Consider the following 24,951-nt stretch of genomic DNA (forward strand, 5'->3'; position numbering starts at 1 on the left):
TTAAATAAAGCCTGACACATGCTTGAAATGTTTTTTGCAACCATCCTTGAGTTTCCACGATCCAGGCCATTCTTTATTCCTCAGTGAAATGTGATGTGGGTTTCTATATTGGATCACCTACAGGGAGAGAATAGCCTGCTTATGCCACTTTGAGTGATGAATAAATTACATTCTGGTTTTACACAGAAAAAGAATGGTCTTTATGAACTGTATGGAAAAATTTTAAAATAGTCATACAGGACTAAATTGCCAATAAATGCCCTCAAGAGAGGAGATCATATTTAGAAGAAATTTGAAATGGAAAGACCCAGAGAATTTATCCACCACAAGTGGTTATTCCAGACACTTATTTCAGAATGCCTTTTACCAGTTCTTGATCTGCCAGCAAGAAGCTTGTGAGCTGCTAACGAGGTGTGCAGGGCACTTCACAGAGTAAGGTGCTTGGTGGTGAAGTGCTTGAATTATTAGAAAAGCCTTCTTTATAGTCACCCAGAATCTAGCTTCTTTTCGATTGGCCCTCTGCACTGATTTTGAAGAACTCTCCCTCTTTTGCAATGAACTGCATTGTGGTTAAGAATACAGACTTGGAAGCCAAAGAGTGCAGATAATAAATGCTCTGGATTTCCCTGGCTGTCCAGCGGTAAAGATTCTGAGCTTCCAATGTGGGGGTGTGGGTTCCATCCCTGGTCAGGGAACTAAGATCCTACATGGTGCAGCCAAAATAATAATAAATAAAAGAATTTTTTAAAAAAGAAATCATAGCTCTGCCTCTAAGTCACTTAACCTCTCTGACCCACAGTGCATCTAAGATGTGTAAAAATAGAACATGCAATTGCTGTGGAGATTCTACAAGAATTAAAAGCACTTTGCCCAGTGCCTGGTAGTGGTTTAGTCGCTAAATAATGTCCGATTCTTGTGACCCCATGGACTGTAGCCCTGCAGACTGCTCTGTCCATGGGATTTCCCAGGCAAGAATACTGGCATGGGTTACCATTTCCTTCTCCAGGGGACCTTCCTGATCCAGGGATCACCCAGGTCTCCTGCATTGCAGGCAGATTCTTTACCAACTGAACCACCAGGGAAGCCCCATTGCCCAGTGCCCAGTGCATAAATGTATGTGTGATGAAAAGTGTCTCTATAATGACATTCTTCACGTGGATCCCATGGCATGACTCTGACCCTGGAGTCAATCACACTCCAGTGTGGTGATGCCTGATTTGGGAGACATAACTGAGCATGGGGCCCAAACGAAGTCAGATCATCATACAGAGTGGCCCAGACGGACACAGATATATCTAAGGGCTCTGGTGGGACAGGTGAGCGGCATCCTGAGGTCGCTAGGGCTTGAGGCAGCATGAAACAAAGCTAGATTTGGAAAGCCATAAGCAAGACTGAGGGGGTGCTGAGCACAGACTAATCACAGGTAGTCAGAAGACAGACAGCAGCACACGTACTAAGAGAAGACCACTCTTACCTCTTAACTCCCAGAAAGATCACGGCAGCTGTGAAGGTGTGTCTACAGATCCGGCAGTTTTAGGGGAAAAAAATGTTAACATGACCTCACCCAGGATGCAAGAGCAGGTAAAACCTGGGATGGAGATGAGGTGAAACTTAATACTATCCAATCATTTATTGACGCTTCTACGTGCCAGGCATTGAAGAATTTTTCATTAAAAATTCTTTAAATCTGCTACTTCTGACCATAAAAACGTCAACAATATAAAACAATTTAACATCTTCTCTCTAAGCATAGGACTATTTTATACAATTTCATTGTTTCTTTGGGGCTACACTGGCCAGTAGGGTAGCCTCTACCCACATCTGGTGACTTGTGTTTATATTAACTTAATTAAACATTAAATATTTAGTTCATCAGTCACCTAAGGCACATTTCAAGTAACACAGCAAAGAAAAAAAAGAAAGACCATTTCCTTCATCTCAGAAAGTTCTATTGATCAAAATTTCTCAAGAGTGACAGTCTCTTGAAGCTATGACTTTCATGGGTAGCCCATCAATAACTGGACAATGTTGAAGAAGCATGCAGCAACTGCTTAATTATTGCATGCTGAACACTGATTTAAAATAAGTGCCCCCGAAATATGGAGTAAAAGGAACACAAAGAAAAGCAAACCTTGTAGCCAAACCTTCATCTTCTCTCTCTGGGGTCCAGACATCTTATTCAGAGCCTGTCACAAAGGAAAAACAAAACAGAACAGCAAACAGCAGCTGTGCTCTATCAATGACATGATAAATTTCTAACAGAAAAAGTACAGATGGAAAAAATATGAACTTCCTGGTGTCTGGAAGGAAAAGTAATTTTCTGCTGTGAAGAACAGCCTACTGACATTGGATTGTGAATACTGTCTTACACTTACCTGAGAAGAAAGAAAAGAAAAAACCAAGTGTGTGTGTGTGTGTGTGTGTATGTGTGTGTGTTTTAATTGGAATCAAGAGGAAATTTCATAATAGATTTTTTGCTGAGAAGCATAGAAACCATAGGGCTTCCCAAATGGCTCAGGGGTAAAGAATCTGCCTGTCACTTTGTTCAGTTTGAAATCTGTTAACAGCTGAATAACAAATTTTATCATAATGGAAGATATAACCCACTGTATGTAATTCTAACAATTACATATAATTATTTTCCTAGTTTTCAAAAGTTTTATATATATATTTATATATATATATATATATTACCAGGAGACTAATTTGCATATTATCTAAAAAGATGTCTTTCTTTACTGTTTTCTATTATAGCATTCTTATCAGGTGGGAAAATAAGACTCATGTTGGGAATAAAAAAAACAAAACTGTAATGCCTTCATGGACTTCCCTGGTGGTCCAGTTTCTATGACTCTGTGCTCCCAGTGCAGGGGGCCCAGATTCCATCCCTGGTTAGGGAACTAGATCCCACACGCTGCAACTAAAGAAAAAGAAAAAAAAAAAAAAAAGGACCCCAGACGCTGTAACTAAAGATCCTGAAGATGGAAGATCCTTCGTGTTATAACTAAGATCTGGCTCAGGCAAATAAATAAATACATACACACATATCTTTCAAATGTAATGCCTTTCAGAGCTGTTATTACTGTACTCCTCTTCTCTAGTACTGTATCTAAATACTCAGACTATTTCAGGTAACCAAGTCACACAAACCAGAAGCATCAGGAAGAAGAAAAGGGAAAACACACACACACAAATATACACTACATAAGCCTTTACTCTTTTCCATAGTCTTTTTAAAAAACTGCTACAGTTAGTAGGACTGAAGACAGAGAAAAAATCATACACAAGGATTTTTCATTTTACCCTGGTTAGTTGGGTAGTGGTTTAGATACATAGCAGAAACTTAGAATAGGTCTCAGATGATCCAATATTGATAAAAAGAAATGAAATATAACAGCCTCATGAGACTGCGCTTACTATATTTATTCACTATATAAGAAAAATAACTTCATATTTATTTAAAATTGTTAAAATTGACCTTCTAAGCTTTCAAAGTCACTGCTGTAAACATTATACGAGTCCAACTTATCCTCCAAACTTTCTGTTCACCCTTGGAATGTACCAGAGGCCATTAACCTTTATATTCTAGACTTGAACTGAGTCCTGCAGATCAAGACTATTAGTGGTTCATTTCCATCTAAGGTAATTACTGCTAAGTTAAAATACAGTACAAGTCCTAAAAGGATTTGTTCTATGTTTAGTCACTCAGAGACTAGGAATAACTAAAATAGACTATATTTCAGTAGATGGTGAAAGTAAGTTTTAATAATAGAATAACATCAATTATATATGATAATATAGACCTATAGGTTTCAAAGAACTTTATGAATGTTTAAAATGCTTATTAATCTATTTTAGGCCTATCAGATTGTCTTTTCAATAATCCGGTTTCTTACAAAGATTAATAAAGAGAAAACATCACATGATTTGCTCAATGACGCATAAACTAATATTCTCCGAGTTAGCAGATTTATTTGCAAATCACAGAAGCACATTTTTAAAGGAAGAGTAATTAGAAGATTGTATCAGTATTTAACAACAACAAAAAGTCTGGAAGGCATCAAATAATACATGAAATAAAAGATTTGGCATATTTGAGGAAAAAATTCTCATAAGCAGTTAAAAATCTTTCTGGTTAGGAAGGAATGTCTGGAATCTGCATGTCATATCTTTTTTCACTTCTTTCATTTTAGGTCTAAATCCTAGCACAGGATGGGAAAAGAATGCAACAAAGAGCACTCTCTATATATCCTCACAGAATTTATAGTTTTAAATTCCAAAAGGTTCAAATTGCAGTTTCATCAAATTTCTTGTTCCCTATAGGCATGAGACATCACTATTTGGAAAACAAATTTTTGATTATCACCAAAAGTGAAAGAGACTTGGGACTTTCCTGGTGGTCCAGTGGCTGACTCTGCTCTCCCAATGCAGGGGGCCTGGGTTTGATCCCTGGTCAGGGAACTAGATCCCATATTCTGCAAATAAAGATCCCACATGCCACAACTAAGACTTGGCAGAGCCAAATAAATATTTTTTTAAAGTGAAAGAGACCTGGTAAACATATATTAAAAATACCCAGGGTAAGGAAAGCCCAAGCCAACTATAAGAATCTCTCTTCTGATCATTCTTTCTCTTTTCCACTAGGGATAAAATATTTACACGCATTACCCACAATTGGGAAAATCAGGGAATATATAAAAAAAGAAAATTTGAAACCCACAGATGAGAACTATGGCTAATATTTTGGTGTTTCTTCTGCTAGTCTTGTACTAATTATATTTTATAAAATCATAAACTCATTGTATACATACTTTATACCCTAATTTTTTTCACCTAACATTTTACCATTACCAGTTCTGTACTTCATTTTATATATATCAAAGAGGCATATATCTTTAAGTATGATCTTTATTTTTTCTGAATTTTAGAAATAATACATGCTAATTTGGAGGAGTAAAACAAACTAGAAAAGGAAAAAAAGGAAAAAGATACACCCTTATATAAAATCTTGATTCTATCTTATACCTAAAACACAACCACTTTTAACACTTTTGTGCCTTATTTCTTATCTTTCCTGCCTTATTTCTGTAATATGTAAACAATCATTTTTTGTATTCTCCAGTATTGAGCATTTAAGAGGTTTTAGTTTATTACATCAAGAGTCAGTGTAATATGTCAATATTAAAATGCCAATTCTTACATATTAATATTCACACATTCTTATATGTTTACCAGATCAAATCCAAAAATGGGATCAGTTCAGTTCAGTTCAGTCACTCAGTTGTGTATGACTCTTTGCAACTCCATGGACACCAGGCTTCCCTGTCCATCACCAACTCCCAGAGCTTGCTCAGACTCATGTCCATCGAGTCGGTGATGCCATCAAACTATCTCATCTTCTGTCTCCCCCTTCTCCTCCTGCCTTCAATCTTTCCCAGCATCAGGGTCTTTTCCAGTGAGTCAGTTCTTCGCATCAGGTGGCCAAAGCATTGGAGTTTCAGCTTTAGCATCAGTCCTTCCAATGAATATTCAAATTGATTTCCTTTAGTTTGATCTCCTTGCAGTCCAAAGGGACTCTCAAGAGTCATCATCAACACTACAGTTCAAAAGCATCAATTTTTCGGTGCTTAGCCTTCTTTATGGTCCAGTTCTCACACCCATACCTAACTACTGGAAAAACCGTAACTTTGACTAGACAGACCTTTGTTGGCAAAGTGATGTCTCTGCTTTTTAATATGTTTTCTAGGTTAATCATAGCTTTCTTCCAAAGAGCAAGCGTCTTTTAATTTCATAGCTGCAGTCACTATCTGCAGTGATTTTGGAGTCCAAAAAAATAAAGTTTGTTACTGTTTCTATTGTTTCCCCATCTATTTGCCATGAAGTGATGGGACCAGATACCATGATCTTAGTTTCCTGAATACTGAGTTTTAAGCCAACTTTTTCACTCTCCTCTTTCACTTTCATCAAGAGGCTCTTTAATTCCGCTTCGCTTTCTTCCATAAGGGTGGTGTCATATGCATACCTGAGGTTAGTGATATTTCTCCCAGCAATCTTGATTTCAGCTTGTGCTTCATCCAGCCAGGCATTTCACATGATGTACTCTGCATAAAAGCTAAACAAGCATTTGGAACCAGTCCATTGTTCAATGTCTGATTTTAACTGTTGCTTCTTGACCTGCATACAAACGAGGCAGTTATGGTGGTCTGGTATTCCCATCTCTTGAAGAATTTTCCACATTTTGTTGTGATGCACACAGTCAAAGGCTTTGGCATAGTCAAAAAAGCAGAAATAGATGTTTTTTTGGAACTCTCTTGCTTTTTTTTGATAATTCAACAGATGTTGGCAATTTGATCTCTGGCCTTTTCTAAATCCAGCCTGAACATCTGAAAGTTCTTGGTTCACCTACTGTTGAAGCCTGGCTTGGAGAATTTTGAGCATTACTTTGCTAGCATGTGAGATGAGTTCAATTGTGCAGTAATTTGAACATTCTTTGGCATTGCCTTTCTTTGGATTTGGAATGAAAACTGACCTTTTCCAGTCCTGTGGCCACTGCTGAGTTTTCCAAATTTGCTGGCATATCGAGTGCAACACTTTAACAGCATCATCTTTTAGGATTTGAAATAGCTCAGCTGGAATTCCATCACCTCCACTAGCTTTGTTCATAGTGATGCTTCCTTCCTAAGGCCCACTTGACTTTGCATTCCAGGATGTCTGGCTCTAGGTGAGTGATCACACCATCATGGTTATCTGGGTCATAAAAGTCTTTGAGGCAGCTGATTAAAAGTCATCTCCAGAAAGACTACAGAGCCCAAATTCCCATCAGCAGTGGCTGGAATGGTCCCCTGCTATATCCTTATGAAGTGTCGCTAGTTGTAACCTTTGTCATTCTTATACGTCAAAAATGGCTATGTCATTTTTATTTCCCCTTTTTGTGATTAACACAAAAACCTAAATTCTTATATGTTTAGGATTAATTATATGTTTCTTAGTCATCTGTAGTTTTTTCTTTTGTCAATGATTTGTGATATTTGTCCTTTCTCTACTGGGTTCATAGGCATTTCTTACTGAATTATCACAATGTTATTTCTGTTGTTATTTATTTTTAATGAAGGGAAACTCTGCATTAAATTCTAATATTTCAGGAGTTCCCTTGGATGGATGGATGCATAGATAGGTATTTCATTATCTCAGGATTTGATTATCTTAAATCTGTCCAGCCAATCAGGCATATTTTAAAAAATAATCAAATTGGAATCAGGAATTATTAGAGAAATGTACCCAGTATATCAAGTTTTCATATTCTCAGCAAGTCTTAATAGGACTGTAAAACTTTCACAACAGTTATCTAGGATCTATACGAACAAACCCAGGAGGCTTCCATGGCATTCCAATGACAAGTCCATATTCATATTCTGCTTAGTTATCCATCTCCAAAACTATCACAAGGCAGTCCTGGATATTTGTGGCATGATCTCAGAGTTGCATATACCTGTACACATATGTTTATGTGCATTTTCACATTTTAAAAAGTTATGCCTAAAATGCTAAGGAAAAAAAAAACACACAATTTAAACACCAGACAGAATGTATTTTGTTTAATTTGTAAACAAAGGTCTGTACAGCCAAACCTACGGTTTTTCCAGTAGTCATGTATGGATGTGAGAGTTGGACCGTAAAGAACACTGAGCGCCAAAGAATTGATGCTTTTGAACTGCGGTGTTGGTGAAGACTCTTTAGAGTCCCCTGGACTGCAAGGAGATCCAATCAATCCATCCTAAAGGAAATCAATCCTGAATATACATTGGAAGGACTGGTGCTGAAGCTGAAACTCCAAAACTTTGGCCACCTGATGCAAAGAACTGACTCACTGGAAAAGACCCTGATGCTGAGAAAGATTGAGGAAAGGGAGAAAAGGAGGTGACAGAGGATGAGATGGTTGGATGGCACCACCAACTCAAGGACTTGAATTTGAGCAAGCTCCAGTAGATGGTGAAGGACAGGGAGGCCTGGCATGCTGCAGCCCATGGGGTAGCAAAGAGTCAGACACGACTTAACAACTGAACAACAGTAACAGTGTTTTGGGACAAGTTTAAGTACACATGGGAGTCTAGGATCATCCTCCAACTGATAAAAGTTAATCATTTTTTAATTTCATGGGATATATTTTTAATTAATTTATTTTCGGTTGCACTGAGTCTGTTGCTGTGTGAGGGCTTTCTCTAGTCGTGGCGAGCTGGGGGCTACTCTGTTGCGGTGCACAGGCTCTGGCTGTGGGGCTTCAGCTGTTGCAGCTCGTGGGCTCTAGAGTGCAGGCTTGGTAGCTGTAGTGCATAGGCTTACCTGCTCTGCAGCATGTAGAGTCTTTCTGGACTACCTGAGGTTAAACCCATGTTCCCTGCACTGGCAGGCAGATTCTCATCCGTTGTGCCACCAGGGAATTCGTTGCAAACACTATTTTTTTTTAAACACATTTTAGATAAATGTTTATCTTCCAAAGCAATAACATGTATCAGTCCTGAGTGACATGCCAGCTACTTAAAGAAAAGAAAAAAAACAAACAACTGTATGAGGAAAAACCACTGAAGCACATTTACAGCTTTATTTTGTGACTAGGGTGGGTACTCATGAAGCTCCCAAGTACAACACTCACATCTATCAGCCACCTTCTCCTCTGCAGGCCCAGCAACTTGGGGGTGACGATCTGTAATGTCAAAGCATTCCCTAAGCAATCCTGTTCCCTTTTACCTTGAACAGGAGTTAAAGGGGCAAGTTTTGACTAAAATACCAAAAATTAGACACCACATTCCAACGTGAAACACGATACAAAGCAACATTATCAAAGGAAGCATGCCAGGAAGGTTATGTAACTCTTAAAACCATGTACCCAGGTCAAAGGCAAACAGAGTTCAAGTTACTTTTTTTTAACTGAAGGATAATTGCTTTACAATTTCGTTTCATTTCTGCCATACATAAACATGAATTAGCCATAGATGTACATATGTCCCCTCCCTCTTGCACCTTCCTCTCACCTCCCACTCTCCCACTCCTCTGAGTTGTTACAGAGCCCGAGTTTGATTTCCCTGAGTCAAACAGCAAATTTCCATTGGCTATCAATTTTACACATGGAAGTGTACAAGCAGATTTTTGAAGATGAAGGTTTTTGGAGAAAGTTGCCAGCATGCTGCATGGATCTGACCAGAATGGCCCCAAGGCTGTTTGCTTACTTGCAAGTGTAAGGCAAAGAGCTTCAAAAGGCCACCCAGGGATTGCAAATTGTATCCTCATTACCCTCTGAGTTTTTGAAGGTAAAGTATTTCCCTTGGACTAGATCTGATGCAACATACAGCTAGCTGTCTTAGATCCTGTTCAAGGACCACCCGCTGGAAAGAAGGCACCAAAGCAAAGAGCAGCAAGGGGTGTACTTCCCAGTGGAAGCAGAGTCACAGACTTAGAGAAAGAACTTGTGGTTGTCAGCGGGGTAAGGAAGAGGGAAGGGATAGGTAGGGAGTATGGGATCGGTGTGTATACACTGCTGTATTTAAAAATGGATAACCAACAAGGATCTACCATATAGGTCAAGGAACTCTGCTCAGTATTATGTGGCAGCCTGGATGGGAGGGGAGTTTGGGAGAAAATGGATACATGTGTAAGTACAGCTGAGTCCCTTTGCTGTCCACCTGAAACTATTGCAACATTGTTAACCTGCTATACTCCCAATATAAAATAAAAAGTTTAAAAAACAAAAAACGACTCCTAGAGGCTGCAGATGACCAAATACAAATTCACTTCTTCAGGTGAACTGTGCTTTGAAAGGCAAAGAAGCAGCCAATAGAAAAAAGGCCAGTTTTAAGCACATGCCAGGGACTTTTAAACACATGCCAACCACTTCAGTGGTTACAATTTCACCTTCCAATGCAGCGGTGCAGTTTCAATCCCTGGTCAGGCAGCTAAGATACTACATGCCTCAAGGCCAAAAAAACCCCAAAACATAAGCAATACTGCAACAAATTCATAAAAACCTTAAAAATGGTCCATATCAAAAAATAGTAATAATTAAAAAAATAAACACATGCCAAATGGAGAGGTGTAAGCACTGGCTCATCAACAGTCCTTGTCAAGTAAGAACTTTCTTATCTCCCCCAAAATTTACTTCTCTATTTACCAAGATGAGGAAAGAGTGATAGCACTTCACACACAGAGAAAAACCAGGACTCCCACTTCCTACAGCTCCTTGCCAGGAAGACACGTAACTTTCAAGTAAGGCTGTGATTTTGACTGTTACATGAACATGGACATTGTAAACAACTATGGTTAATCTTCTCATTTGAAACAACCAAGGAAGTGTTTGATTTTCATCGAAGTGACCAGAAAAATCACGGCAACTGCTTGACTTGTCATTTGCAAAATGATCAGACCATTTTTGAAGATGCCTCCCTTGTCTTTTTATCCTCTCCTGCCCTTGACTTTCAGACACGACCTTTTTTCCTCTTCTTCATGTTACTGTTTAATCATGACAGTCATAACAACAGCTCACATTATTGAGTGCTTACTCTGCACCAGGCACTCTGCGATGTGTTCTATAAATACATTGCTCATTTCAGTGTCACACAAATCTCTACTACTGGCATCCCATTTTACGTATGAGGAAACTGAGGTTTATCCATTGTTGCGAGTGAATAAAGGACTGGCAATTCATCCAGATGGCTTGTCCTGAAAAGAATGAATGATATGTGGCCTCTCAGTTCAACGGATAAAACACACCAGGCTTGCTTTCTTTAATAAAACATATGTGGATCTCCCCCACAGCATGAGAAAATGGAAACATTCCACTGAAGGAGAATGAGTAGAAAAGTAAACATAGCTATTGTTTGTAACAAAAATCCGCTGATGTACACACTCACTGCAAACTCCTGGATGATATCATTCTGTCAACAGTCACAAAGCTTTCTCAATCCGGCCGTGAAATAACAATGAAAACAACAACATAGAAAATTTGTAATGTTTGAGCTTTAAAAGCTGCCTTTTCCTATTTTCATCTGATTTTCTTCTCACTACAATCCTATGAGTAGGTATCATGAATACTATGTTTTCGATGAGGAAATGAAGATTAAAGCTTTTAAAAACTATGATTTAGGGACCTCTCTAGTGGCGCAGTGGCTAAGACTCAACGTTTCCAATGCAGGGGGCCCAGGTTCGATCCCAGGTCAGGGAACTAAGACCCTGCATGAAGTAACTAAAAAGATTTCACATGTTGCAATGACGATTAAAGACTCCCACATGTCACAACTAAGACCAGGTGCAGCCACATAAATAAATACAAATAAATAAATTTTAAAAATAAAAACAAGAACTGTGGTTTATTTAACACCAAAAATGAATACGTGAGAGTCAAGACCAAAGGGAGCACATATCAAAGGGTAGTTGATCTATTAACCCATATTTGCATCAACATCCATATCAATCACTCAATCTTTGCATTTTTTCAGTCACCAAAATGCCTTACAAAATCCTCTTTCAGATACTGAATCCCTCACTTCATTTCAATGAGATAATTCAAGGCAAGTAACAATGCATATGGTTTTCAGATGTAGAAACTAGGGCCTCAAGAAGTAACTGAGCTGGCCAAGTCAATGGAATACAAGAATCTTATAGGGTTTTACAGAACTGAGTTGAACTTCTCTCCTAAAATGGGAAGGCATGCCTTTTCTCACTAGAGAGATTATTCTAGAACTTTAGAACCATGCCAATATATTTCCCAGTAACCAAGTCATCAGGATCTCTGTTCTCTGAGAAGGCAGAGGTTCATGCAAGCAATTAATCCAGCGAATTAAGTTCCAGCCCTCTTTATTTTAATTCCAAAAGTTAAAGCATTCTTTCCTATCTATTCTTCATCTCCTCATAAGCAAAGACTCATAAATATTCCCATCTTCCAACCACTATATTTTTCACTCTATGGCCCCAAATACTAACAATTCACTAGCACAGAGCTTCTCGGCCTTTAGCATTTCCTCAGAAACATCTAGAAGTCCTGGTAAAACAAAGATTGCTGGGCACACCCCCTGCAGTTTCTGATTTTGTCAGATCCGGAGTGCAGACTGACAGGTGGCATTTCTAACAGATTTCCAGGGGATGCTGCTGCTGGCCTGGGTACCACAATTTAAGAGAACCACCAGACAAGTATTTCTCCCAAATAGTCCCTGAAAGGGTTCCCACAGAAAAGCACTCAGCTGCTAAGGCTTCTATCTGGAGGATAAAGAAACATTTGTCATGACTCATAGCATTTTTCAAGCTTTTCCAGCCACAAAATTAAAAACAGAAAACTACTAGATTAAAAGCAAAATGAAAACAGCTAATGTTATACTGTCTAAATTTGAACTTCTGGCATGGTTTCTGGGGTTAGGAAAAAAGACATAATAACAACTCAGGTGAGCCCGAGGCTGACCACATTGAAAGCTGGCACTACTGAGGCTACCAGAAAAACCTGGAGGCCAGGCCAGGCTGTTATGCCCTAACCCAAAATCACCGCAGACACCTGGCTCCCAGTTTTGTTTTGTTTTTCTCTGTCAATGTAAGTTCTTCCAATTCTCCAAACACATCAACCTATAACTCTTTTCATTAACTCATTTTTTCCCTACACCATCTCTACTATTTTTAACAGAAAAAAATACCAATTGTCCATAAACAAATATGGTTGGAACATCAAACAGGTAGATCAAAGATCTGAAGAGGGAAGCTGGCAAAAGGAGTTTTCTTAGGGGTCCTTTATTTTTGTGAAGATCATCCCTAGAAAGCTTTCAGTGGAAACTTGAATTCCATTTTGTATCTCTCTAGGGAAAGACAAAGGCATTTTGTGTTATGGTATAAAATACTTTGGTATTCTAGGTTATTTATCACAAGTGTGACTAGTATTTTAAATAGTACCTTTTTATAAATAAAAAAATAACTGACAAGAAATGTTATTATTACCAGATATAAATCTACAAATAACAGACGCTGGAGAAGGCGTGGAGAAAACGGAACCCTCCTACACTGTTGGTGAGAATGTAAGTTGGTGCAGCCACTATGGAAAACAGTATGGAGAGTCCTTAGAAAACCAGTTACCATATCATCCAGCAATCCCACTGCTGGGCATATACCCAGACAAAACTATAATTCAAAAAGATACATGCACCCCTATGTTCAGAGCAGCATTATTCATAATAACCAAGCCATGGAAATAATCTATACATCCACTGACGGATGAAGGGATAAAGATGTGGTACTTATAAGCAATGAAATACTACTCGGTCATAAGAAGAATGAAATAAGGTCATCTGCAGCAACGTGGATCCAACTAGAGATTCTCATGCTAAGTGAGGCAGTCAGGAGGAGAAAGACAAATACCACGTGATGTCACTATACATATGGGATCTAAAATACGGCACAAGTGAACCTGTCTACAAAATAGAAACGGACTCACGACATAGAGAACAGACTTACGGTTGCCAAGGGGGACAGAAGAAGGAAGGGGATGGAGCGGGAGTTCGGGATTAGTAAATGCAAACTAGTATATCCAAGTTTGTATATACTAGTATAAACAACAAGATCCTACTGTATGGCACAGGGAGCATTTTCAATATTCTGTCATAAACCATAATAGAAAAGAGTATAAGAAATGTATATATGTGTATAACTGAGTCACTTTGCTATACAGCAGAGATTGGCACAACATTGTAAATCAACTATACTTCAATAAAAACAACAAGATATAATATTTCTGCTTAGAAAAGCTGTCAGTTCTACTTTTAATATAGGAACATACTGCAGGAACTATTGCCTGCAATATCACCTCGTGTCCATCACATTTCAAAATATGAGCCAGCCAATGAAGGATAACACTTCTAAGTGATAAACCAAAGTCATCCAAATGTGGTTTTTATGTCCCAGTGCTAAGAGAAGGGAAAACATGAGGATAATGGTAAGGTCATTGAATACACAGACTTGCAAAGAAGTTATTCTGTATGAGCATGAGTCACCAAAACTACTTCCTTAGTGATAACAGTTGCCTAAGTAACTCAGATGCCTGACTCTGCTAAGAAATACACGGGCAGTGGGTTGGGTTTCGAACCCACTAGTCATTTCCTTTACTTAATTGCTAAGTACTCTTTCTTCCCGATTGCCGTTTGGGGCCTGTGTTTTCTGTAGCAACCCAGCAACTAGTCATTATGCTCTATTTTGTCAAGGAGAACAAAACAGCAAACTCGACATTTCCATGGATTTCACAGAAAAAAGTGGCTGTTATTTCCTTCTGACTTGAGGGGGACATCAACTGAACTACTGAAACTACTGAACTAGACCTCAAAGTGACAGAACGATTATTCAAGACTCAGACAGAAGGATTTAAGAGAGAATAGAAGAGGGAATTAGATGCCCTCTGAATACAAGGAAGATGCTTTATTCATTTCTGGGTCCTTAGAGCCCAGCAGAGAGCCTGGCCCCCAGGAGGACCCTAAATATACTGACTGGATGGGGTCACTGCTTCTCTTCAGAATATTTCAATCTATTAGGTAATGGTGCCACTGCTGAGATTTCATCAGGCTCTTGCTTTCATGCATCCTTTTCCCCTTCTATCTACAATGGGGCTGTGATGTCTGTTGCTCCTACCCTTGTTCCCACAGGAAACACTTTAACAATGCTGTTTTAACAGAGAGTGGTGCAAGTGTGCAGTTCTTGGAAAAATCTGAGCTGCAACAGCAGTGAGATTAGTATTGTGCAAGAAATGTTTAAAACTGGGTGGTAAGGTCCTATGTGTTATCAGTAACATAGCCTGAATTTGGCCTTAAGAATCTTGGTCACAGGCAGACACAGAGAATGGGCTTGTGGACATAACGGGGAAGGAGAGGGTGGGATAAATGGAGAAAGTGCCACTGACATACATGCACTAGTGGGGAGCTGCTGCATAAGACAAGGGGCTCAGTTCAGCGCTCTGTGACGACCTGGAGGGGACGGAGGGGCTGCGAGGAGGCTCAAGAGGGAGGGGATATATGTATGCTAAGTTGCTTCAGTCGTGTCCGACTCTGTGTGACCCCATAGACAGCAGCCCACCAGGCTCCCCCGTCCCTGGGATTCTCCAGGCAAGAACACTGGAGTGGGTTGCCATTTCCTTCTCCAATGCATTAAAGTGAAAAGTCAAAGTGAAGTTGCTCAGTCGTGTCTGACTCCTAGCGACCCCATGGACTGCAGCCCACAAGGCTCCTCCATCCATGGGATTTTCCAGGCAGGAATACTGGAGCGGGGTGCCATTGCCTTCTCCGTATACATATAGCTGATTCATTTTGTTGTATAGCAGAAACTTTACACAAAGTTGTAAAACAATTACACTCCAATAAAAATGTTAAAAAAAAAAGAATTTTGGTCATTGGTTAGTTCACTAAATCTCTCATTTCACACATGTCTCTCATTACTCTTGGACTATACAATATTCCAAACATTAATAAATCTCCCTAAAATGTAAACTAATAGAGTAAGTATGGGGAAAAGCTGTTTTTACTTATAGAGGTGATGTGTTCCAAAAATGTGGTCAGCATCTCTTTTCCACTAGCAAATGTGGGTAAAGATTTTCATTCATCTCATTGCATGCAGGGATGATATGTCATAGTCATTGCTTCATTCTGGTGAACTGAGTCAGAATTAAAAAATGAGATCTCCACAGAAAACCCCGAAAGTGCCCATCGATGTCCTGATGATTCATTAAGGGCACTCTATTCTCTGAATCAGAAGGGGTCTTGTGGCTGCATGGGAAGGGGGGAGGGGTGAGGGGAAATCCATAGAGATAGATGAGATACCATGACAAGAATTCCAGAGACGTGGGGATGTCACCAGCACAAAAAGCACCATGGCATGTTAAGTACTGCAATACAGTGAAGGTTGGAAGGGGAGCTGTAGCCAGAAGTCCTAAGTTCTAATCCCAAGCCTGCCACTTCCTGGCTGTGTGAGCTTGAGCAAGTTACTCAAGTTGTTCTGTGCCTCAGTTTCTTCATACATTTAACAGGGTTGTTGTGAGGATTAAATAAGTTAACACATGGCAAATAGTAAGCACTCAATATACGTAGGCTATCATTATGGCCTTCCCATCTGGGCCAGACTCTGATTCTAGGAACAACATCAAAATCATGCCTGGTTATCATTAACATTGTTTAGAGTTCACTAATCAAGGATTGCGAAAACCAACCCAAAGTCAGCAAAAGAAAAACCCTGATTAGACATGCAATATGACTGCATTGTATTCTGTGCACATGTGTTTAACCCCCTAAAGTTCTAGAGATAACAGATGAATAAATAAATATTGTTCCAGAAATTTTTCATGATTTATGATACAGAATGTATATTTAATCTGTATTAAGCTCAAATCTCATCATATTTTTGCAGTTACTCCACACAGCCATATGAGTCCCATTAGAGAGTATATTTCTAGTACTTGGCTAATTAGAAATACAAAGTCTTACTTAATCTTTTGGAAACCATTGCAGCAGAATTACAGAGAGGGCTGCCAATCCCTTTATTCTGCTACAGTTAACTCAGAATGTTCTTTCTTTACTTATTTTGTATCATTCTAATGAATTTTCTTAATCCTTTTGCCCTGCTTAGTTTTATCATTATGCCCTCTTAGATGTCCTTTCATTTGTCACATGGCTTCATTTAGGGTTACTCTGATTTGTTTATTTTTTCTAATATTTTGTCTTTTTTTGTAATTAGGAGAATATAAGTTTGATTCTTTTGCATTGGGGTTTTTTCCCCCTCAGAATCATGTTTTTGATTTTCATTTATTTTTTAACTGAAGGATAATTGCTTTACAGAATTTTGTTTTCTGTCAAACCTCAACATGAATCAGCCATAGGTATACATATAATCCCTCCCTTTTGAACCTCTCTCCCATCTCCCTCCCCATCCCACCCCTCTAGGGTGATAGACAGTCCCTGTTTGAGTTTCCTGAGACATGCAGCAAATTTTTAATATTTATTTATTCATTTATTTTTGGCTATGCTGGGTCTTTGTTGCTGTGGCGGGCTTTCTCCAGCTATGATGAGCAGGGGCTACTCTTTGTCAAGGTGCATGAGCTTCTCGTTGCAGTGGCTTCTCTTGTTTTGGAGCATGGACTCTAGGATGTGTGGGCTTCAGTAGCTGAGGCATGTGGGCTCAGTAGTTAGGGAACCAGGCTCTAGGGCACAGGCTCAGTAGTTGCAGTACACAGACAGGTTCAGCTGCTCCATGGCATATGAGATCCTCCCAGACCAGGGATCAAACCTGAGTCTCCTGCATTGGAAAGCAGGTTCTTTACTACTGAGCCACCAGGGAAGCCCCCTGATTTTCATTTCTAACTCTGACAAATCATACTGATCTTTTTCAACATACACAGAGACCAAAGTTTGATGGGGTATATTTTAAACTCTGAGTTTATCAAACATAGTCAAAGTTAAATAATCAAGATTCTGAAAAAAATCACTTTGCTGGCTAAATGAATGTGACAAGGCAGTGCTAAAGCTTCTCCAGATTTTTGGAAAGACTGGTCAATTTATTAGTCAGTTTTGAGATAGGTGGGAAGGGGTTCTTTAATCCTTCCCAAATACACAAACAGACTATGGCTATAAGATAGTCAGGATCTCTTTCCCAACTTCATAGGTTATCATAAAGGTGAACTCAAAATTATTTTTACTCTTCAATTCTTTCAAAGAAAAGTATGCTATTAAACAAAGTTACTATAATTAGACCCATTACCAAAATTTCTTCTGAAAAAAGTCTACCCCTGGGAACTTGATGACCTCCTCCAAATAAGCTGAGTAAACTCTCATGATGCCAAAGCAACTTGGCAGATTTTCTAACACTGGCAGGACTTCCTTCTCTCTGATGAAAATGAGCAACATCATAGGACACAGGGCAAAACCTGCTTGCTCTCTTAAGGTCTCACTTAGCCCATAACTAAACTCTGATGCTATCATTTAGCTCTCTTTCCAATAAGGTCTGGGTTTTTATATCTGGGCTGCTTTTGTCTTGCTTTTTGGACCACGTGAACCAATACTGACAACCTAGGTTCATGTCTTTGTCCAACATCAATCTGAATTATTTTCCTGCACGTGTTTTCCTCTGTGTGGCAGTGAACATCCTCTGTCCCTCCTACATCCTCACCACCTTCTCTTTCTTTAGTTAGAGATGGTGCCCTAGACTTTGAGGAAATCAAAATTACATATACATGTATAAAACATATGTAAACATAATATGTATAATCTCTTAAAGGTCTAGAGATAACAGATGAATACATTACAGTACTGTTTCAGAACAATTTTTCATAATTTGTGATATGAGAAAAGCATGTTTAATCCATAGGAAGCTCAAATTCCATAATATTTTTGTAGTTATATAGTTTTAAGGGAAATGATCATCTGCCTCCCCCCAAAAAAAGTTTCAAAGAAAGTTCTAGAAGTTCGTCTTCAAGCTTCTTTTTCTGTGGAACTTTTTTGGAGGCATAAAAGTGATGGAAGGCATTCCAAGTCTTTGAACTTTTTAAAACTATGTTAGAGGAAACTGAAGAAGCTCACAATTTTGTACCAACGGGTGGAAAGCAGGCCAACACACTCAACTTATATAAGGAACAATCTAAGGGAATCAGTACTGATTTATGTGAACAGACTAGAAATATTGTAAGGAGTAAAACTGCATGACCCAATTCATACCCCATCTTCTTTTTTTTTTTTTTTTGAACTTTAAAAAAAATTTTGGCCACATCCTGCAGCACATGGGATCTCAGTTTCCCCAACCAGGGATCAAATCCACACCCACTACATTAGGAGGTGGAGTCTTAATCACTGGGCCACCAGGGAAGTCCCTATACCCCACCTTTTTCATAAGGTTTTGCTCTATGTAGACTGCAGAAAGGAAGTACTTCCAGGTAAATGGACCTGAGTGAATTATCGTTCACCTAAGAGTAATTTTCCACCTAAAATATCTTCCATCTATAAAGCATCTATTCTTTTAATCAGTCCAGAAAGCTCAGAGCCCTTGACTTGCTTGCCCTCTTCCCAACTTCAGTGTCTAACAATCATCCTCCTTCTTCATGACTGTACCCACCAAGATCAGGCTTTTATCAGTCACACAATCTACTGCAAACAGCTTTCAGACTGGTCTTCCCATTTCATCTTCCACAATATGCCAGAACAATCCTTTTAAAACACAGCCACAAGCGTGTCTTTCTCCTCGTCAAAAGTTGCAGTGTCCCACTACCCACCACATTAATTACAAACTCCTTTCCTTGGCATTTAGTCCTCCAATGCATGGTTCCATATCAGCTTCCCATTCCCTTTCTCCCCTACAACTGCTCCATAATCAGCCACAGCGGGATTCTTACTACTACCTACATGTCCCCAGAACCTGGACACGTGTACAGTTTTTGCTTATGAGTTTTCATCAGCATTGAGCATCCTCTGTCTGTGATAAGCTGTAGAAATCACACTCATTCCTCAAACGTCACCTTTTCTGAATACATTTTCTGATCTTACCCAAATAGATGTGACCTTGTCTCCATATAAACCCTTCAGCATTTTATTCCTACCTCCATCAGAGCACTCACTGACCACATTCTGCTATGTATTCACAATAGAGCTCTTTCATGTGGTTCCTGACTTTTCCTCAAGGCTATGAGCTCCCCAGAGGCATGAAAAGTTTCTTAACTTACCCGAATACACTAGGAAACATTGCAGGCAGTGCAAAAAACAAGTATCTATGTCTGATGAATGGAATATAAAGAAAGATGTGAGGGTAGGGGGAAATGAGCTGTATTCATGGAACTGAGAGGAGCTTAGGGTCTCATTGAAATTACTGTCTGGTGGGGAGCAGTGGGAGGTAAGGATGAATGGGCATACTTAGCCTGGCTTTCAAAGGCCACTGTCAAACGATGAGCCTCAACCTCCTCTGAAGAAAAGAATGTTGCTTTCATTATGTTTATTACAAACTGTAACTGTTTGATTTGTTCCTTAAGAATTGTCTCTCTGCATGACACACATGGATCCAGCTCTACGTCCAAGAGCACGTGGACTGCACCTGCCTTGCTCACATTCTCCACCGTCTAGTAGGATGCCTGGAACACGGCAAACATTCAATACATGTGCTCTGAGTGTTAATGAAAGCTGTGGATCATAATACCCTGTAAAGATGAGAGGAGGTCCTGTGTAAAATGACTAGCACTAGTATTAGCCTTCTGTCTCTCTCTTTTCTTTCTCCCTCCTTCCCACCCTTCCCTCCTTCCTCTTTTCTCCCCCTTCCTCCTTTCCTCTAGGAACTATTCGTGCATTAATTAATACATTCAATAAATGTGCCAGGCTTCTCTGTAGGCACTGGAGATAAGATAGTGAACAAAAGAGAGAAAAGTCTCTACTGTCACGGACTTTACCTTCTAACAAGGGAATGAATCATTCACTTTGCAGCTTTAGGGAGTCTTAAGCATGCAGTTATTAAGAAAAAGAGGTTTTGGTTCAAAGTCAGACACGTTGGTGTGATTAAGCAGAGCCTGGAAGAAAGGGAAGCCAATTGCTGTATTGCAGGGATGAGATATATGATGGCTTGGACATGAGTCACAGCGACGAAAGAGAGGAGAGGGTGCAGAAAGCAGTGGACAGGACACTCATGGGATCTGAGCCATCCAAGGGTGAGGAAGTGGGAAGGAGGATGAAAGTTTCCAGTCTTGTTAGCTCGCTGTGTTGCCTTAAATAGAGAGAGAAGTTCGAAGGAGAGGCTGTAGTGGTTCATGAGGTTTAGAGTGTGAGATGAGTTAAGTCTAAATTTGAAAATGATGTCTTTGAAGAGAAGAAAGAAATCTAGGTGAAAATACTTCACTCTCGAGAGCCAAGTGAAAACCAAACTCCCTTCTTATGTATTATGAACCACTGTTTCATCATTTGAATAACGTAAAACATGATATTCTAAGGATCTGTCAAATTGCTTTAGGAAGCTGCTCTTCACAACATAACCTGGTAGTTATCCTATACCTACAGCTCCTGAAACACAGTATGCCTCTAAATAATGTTTGTGAGTTAAATTAGTTAATAGCAAGCAAAATGTCATCAAGCCAATGAGAAAAGTGCACTTGGAGTCAGAAAGAGCTCAATTCAAATGCCTGCTCCCTAAAACTGGTATAGGCGATCTTATTTACAAAGCAGAAATAGATACACAGATGTAGAGAACAAATGTATGGCTACCAAGGGGGTAAAGAAGGTGGGAAGAATGGGTAATTGGGAATGACACACACATACTATCAACACTATACATAAAACAGATAACTAATGGGAACCTACTGTATAGCACAGGAACTCTACTCAGTATTTGGTGATGACCTAAATGGGAAGGAATTCCAAAAAAGAGGGGGTATATGTATATGTACAGTTGATACAAAGGTCATATGGTCAAAGCTACGGTTTTTCCAGTAGTCATGTACAGATGTGAGAGCTGGACCATAAAGAAGGCTGAGCACCAAAGAATTGATGCTTTTAAAGTGTGGTGCTGGAGAAAACTTTTGAAGGTCCCTTGTATGGCAAGGAGATCAAATCAGTCAATCCTAAAGGAAATCTGCACTTAATATTCATTGGATGGACTGTTGCTGAAGGTGAAGCTCCAGTACTTTGGTCACTTGATGCAAGGAGCTGACTCACTGGAAAAGACTCTGATGCTTAGAGAGATTGGCGGCAAAAGGAGAAGGGGTCGCCAGAGCATGAGATGGTTAGATAGCATCACTGACTCAATGGACTTGAATTTGAGCAAACTCTGGGAGATAATGGAGGACAGAGGAGCCTGGCTGTGCTACACTCTATGGGGTGGCAAAGATTCGGATACAACTGAGTGACTGAACAACAATTGCTGATTCACTTTGCTGTACAGTGGAAACTATCACAACATTTAAAGTGACTATACTCCAATAAAAATTAAAAGAAAATGCGTGCCCCTTTCCTGCCTCCACTGCTAGTTATATCACCATGGGCAGATTTTTGGCTTGCTTTTTAGTTGCCTAGTCTTTAAAATGGACCATCTACTATATCCTGCAGTATGCTAGAAGAGCATTCAGTTAAATTAAATGAATTCAAGTTTCCTGTCATCCCACAGACACAAAAACTACAGCACTAACATTATTGAGTATTATTATTATCTTTAATACCACACACTCTAGATTTTGCCATGGTTTTCATCCTGTCATATTAGACACCTTCTCATTGCTGACATTCCGTCCAGGTGATCCAGCTAGAAGCTGGTCTCTTGGCACAACCTCCTGCCACCCAGCTCTCCTAAAGCCTCCACAGGCCACTAAGCTCCTCTCCACATGGCTGGCTGGTCTGTCAGTTCAAATTGCCCAATTCATCTGACATCACCACAGCTTGCAAATTCCAAAATCACTGTTGAGTACTTTAGATTTGGTCATGTTTATGCCTGGCATACAAACTGGTCACTGTATCCTTATTTATAGACAACTTGCAGCACGCAGTGTTTGAAGATGCTTCAGAGTCCAGCATTCAAAAATACTCTGGAGATAGATTTTCACAGCAATCAAAAAATAAATATGAAAACAGAGAAAGTGATGTCTGTGTACTGTTTACTTCCAAAAGGTGCTAAGAAAACAGGGGTGCAGATAGAGCAGGATGAGTTACCATGTTCAAGGATATTAGTTCAGAAAGACAGATTCCTTTCATGGATGACCATCCTCCCTTGGTTGAGGCACTATCCTGGGTGGTATATAATTTATCTCAGAATGAAATAAAATTTTTCCAAAGTCTCATAGGGTAGTCTCAATCTACCCCAAGCTACGGCAATTTCTAATGAGAAGGACATATTGGATCCTGTATCTGTGTGTGTGTGTGTGTGTACAAGTGCTGTATGGCAAGTACTATGAATTGAGTGTTTGTGGCTCCTACAATTTATATATTGTAGTCCTAATCTCCAGTGTGTGGATATTTGGAGGTGGGGCCTTAGGAAGGTAATTAGGTTTAGATGAGGTCACAAGGGTGGGGCCCCTAAGGTGGGATTAGTATCCTTTATAAGAAAGAAAGAGACCACAACCTGCACTCTTTTTGCCAAGGGAGGACAAAACAAGAAGGTCATCTGCAAACCAGCAAGCAGACTCTCATCACACACCAAATTGGCTGGCACCTTGATCTTGGACTTTCTGCTTCCAGAGTCGGAAGCAATAAATGTTTGTTGCTTAAGTCACCCAGTTTACTCAAGACAGCAAGTGAACATATCACAATCCTGAGAACACAGATATGCAACAGGTTAGAAAGGAGAAGGGATGCCCCTGAGATGATGAGGAGGGCCAGAGGCCACCCCAGAGGAAGCCACCATAGGCCTGAGGAATTTGCTGTGGTCACCAACAGGGCACCCTGCCACACCGCACCAGGGCCTTGCCCTCATTTTCCATAGTGAGTCAGACAGCAAGCGTCCTCTGACAGCACCAGCGCATTGCCCTGGGATCAGCATTTTAGGTGGGAGTAAGATTCACCCTCCCTTCCCCTAGAGGGAGATGGCTTTTTTCTCATCCTAAGGTTCCATGCAAACTCACAATGGTGACATTTGTTGAGCAGTGGCTTGAATAAAGGGCTCTCAGAGAGCAAGAGGGTAACACGGAGCCTGAGCTGGTCTGTCAGAGCGCCATGCCCCAGGAATGCTCAAGAGGGACCCGCAGCCTTCCAGAGAAGGAGAGAGTTAAGGATGTCCTCAACAGGGGAGCTGCTGCTCAACCTTGTCGGCTCCATTTGCCAGAACTGAAATGTGGTAAACAAAATATTGCCTAAAAGAGGCTTGTACAGAAATAAACCCTTCATTTGGTTCTAAACTATTTTTCTTAAATGCTAGGTAACCTTCAGTACTCCCCTTTCAAAACAAACAAACAAAAATCAGAGAAAAGGATTTACCTCTTCCTATCCTACCCCCCTCTCCATTCACTACAGAATCAAGAGGCTTTTATTTTAACAGTGGTTTGGGGGTTAATCCTTTCAATACTCCTTCAGTCTTGTAAATATAAACAAACAAAAAACCTCTGAATTTTAAATTGCTGTAGGTATCACTAAAAGACTGTTATGGATTTTCTTTGTCTCTCTTTGGGGGTAACCATTCTGTTCTTCCTGTTACTAACATTACAACAAAAACCTAGTTGAGGGATTTATCTAAAAAGGTTTTGGTGTTAAGAGTCTGAACACTCCCTTGGCACCCTACCAAAACATTTTACCCCGTATTCAATTTTGTTTCTCTCACTTTAAGTCCAACTGCAGGAATTCTGGAAAATCGACCAACGGACCAGTGACTTTTCCCCGACAAGACACCAGAATCCTGCAGGATGCATCATCACTAAACAAAAAATGAACACATAAATCCAGTCCCCGCAAACATTCTATCATCTGAGGCTGACTAGCTGCCTTTCTAACTAATCATTTAATCAACTAACTGCCTTTCATTCACCAAATTAAACATTTAAAGTATCACCTAATTCATTCTTATAATTAGTGCAGGTTTATACCTTGAATGACTTCCGCAACAGCAGAAAAACCAGAGATCAATTTGATTGTGCAGCTGCGGACGCAGAGCTTCCTCCTTCACCCCAAACTTCCAGATCCTGTTAAAAGCCGGGTGTGGTTTTATGGCGGGAGGGGGAGAGCCGAGAGGGGACCAGAGAGAAGAGTGAGGGGGAACTTGGCAAGAACCTCCCCGGAGTGCATTTGTGATGCCCCAGACCCGCGTTCGGCGCTTATAGAATGTGTGCAGAAGTTTCTTACTACAGAGAAGCCTGCATATCGGAGCAAAATCTGGCTTTGTCGACTTCTTAAGAACTCAGGCGCGCGCTAGTCTTCACGCAGGCGAACTGCCCACGAGAAAGCTGAGGCCCAGCTCGAAGTTGTGTTAAACTTCGACAAACAGTGCGCGCAGGCCCGGGGAGGCTGGAGTCAA

Source organism: Capricornis sumatraensis, chromosome 15, assembly GCF_032405125.1.
Source record: "Capricornis sumatraensis isolate serow.1 chromosome 15, serow.2, whole genome shotgun sequence".
Taxonomy (NCBI): Eukaryota; Metazoa; Chordata; class Mammalia; order Artiodactyla; family Bovidae; genus Capricornis; species Capricornis sumatraensis.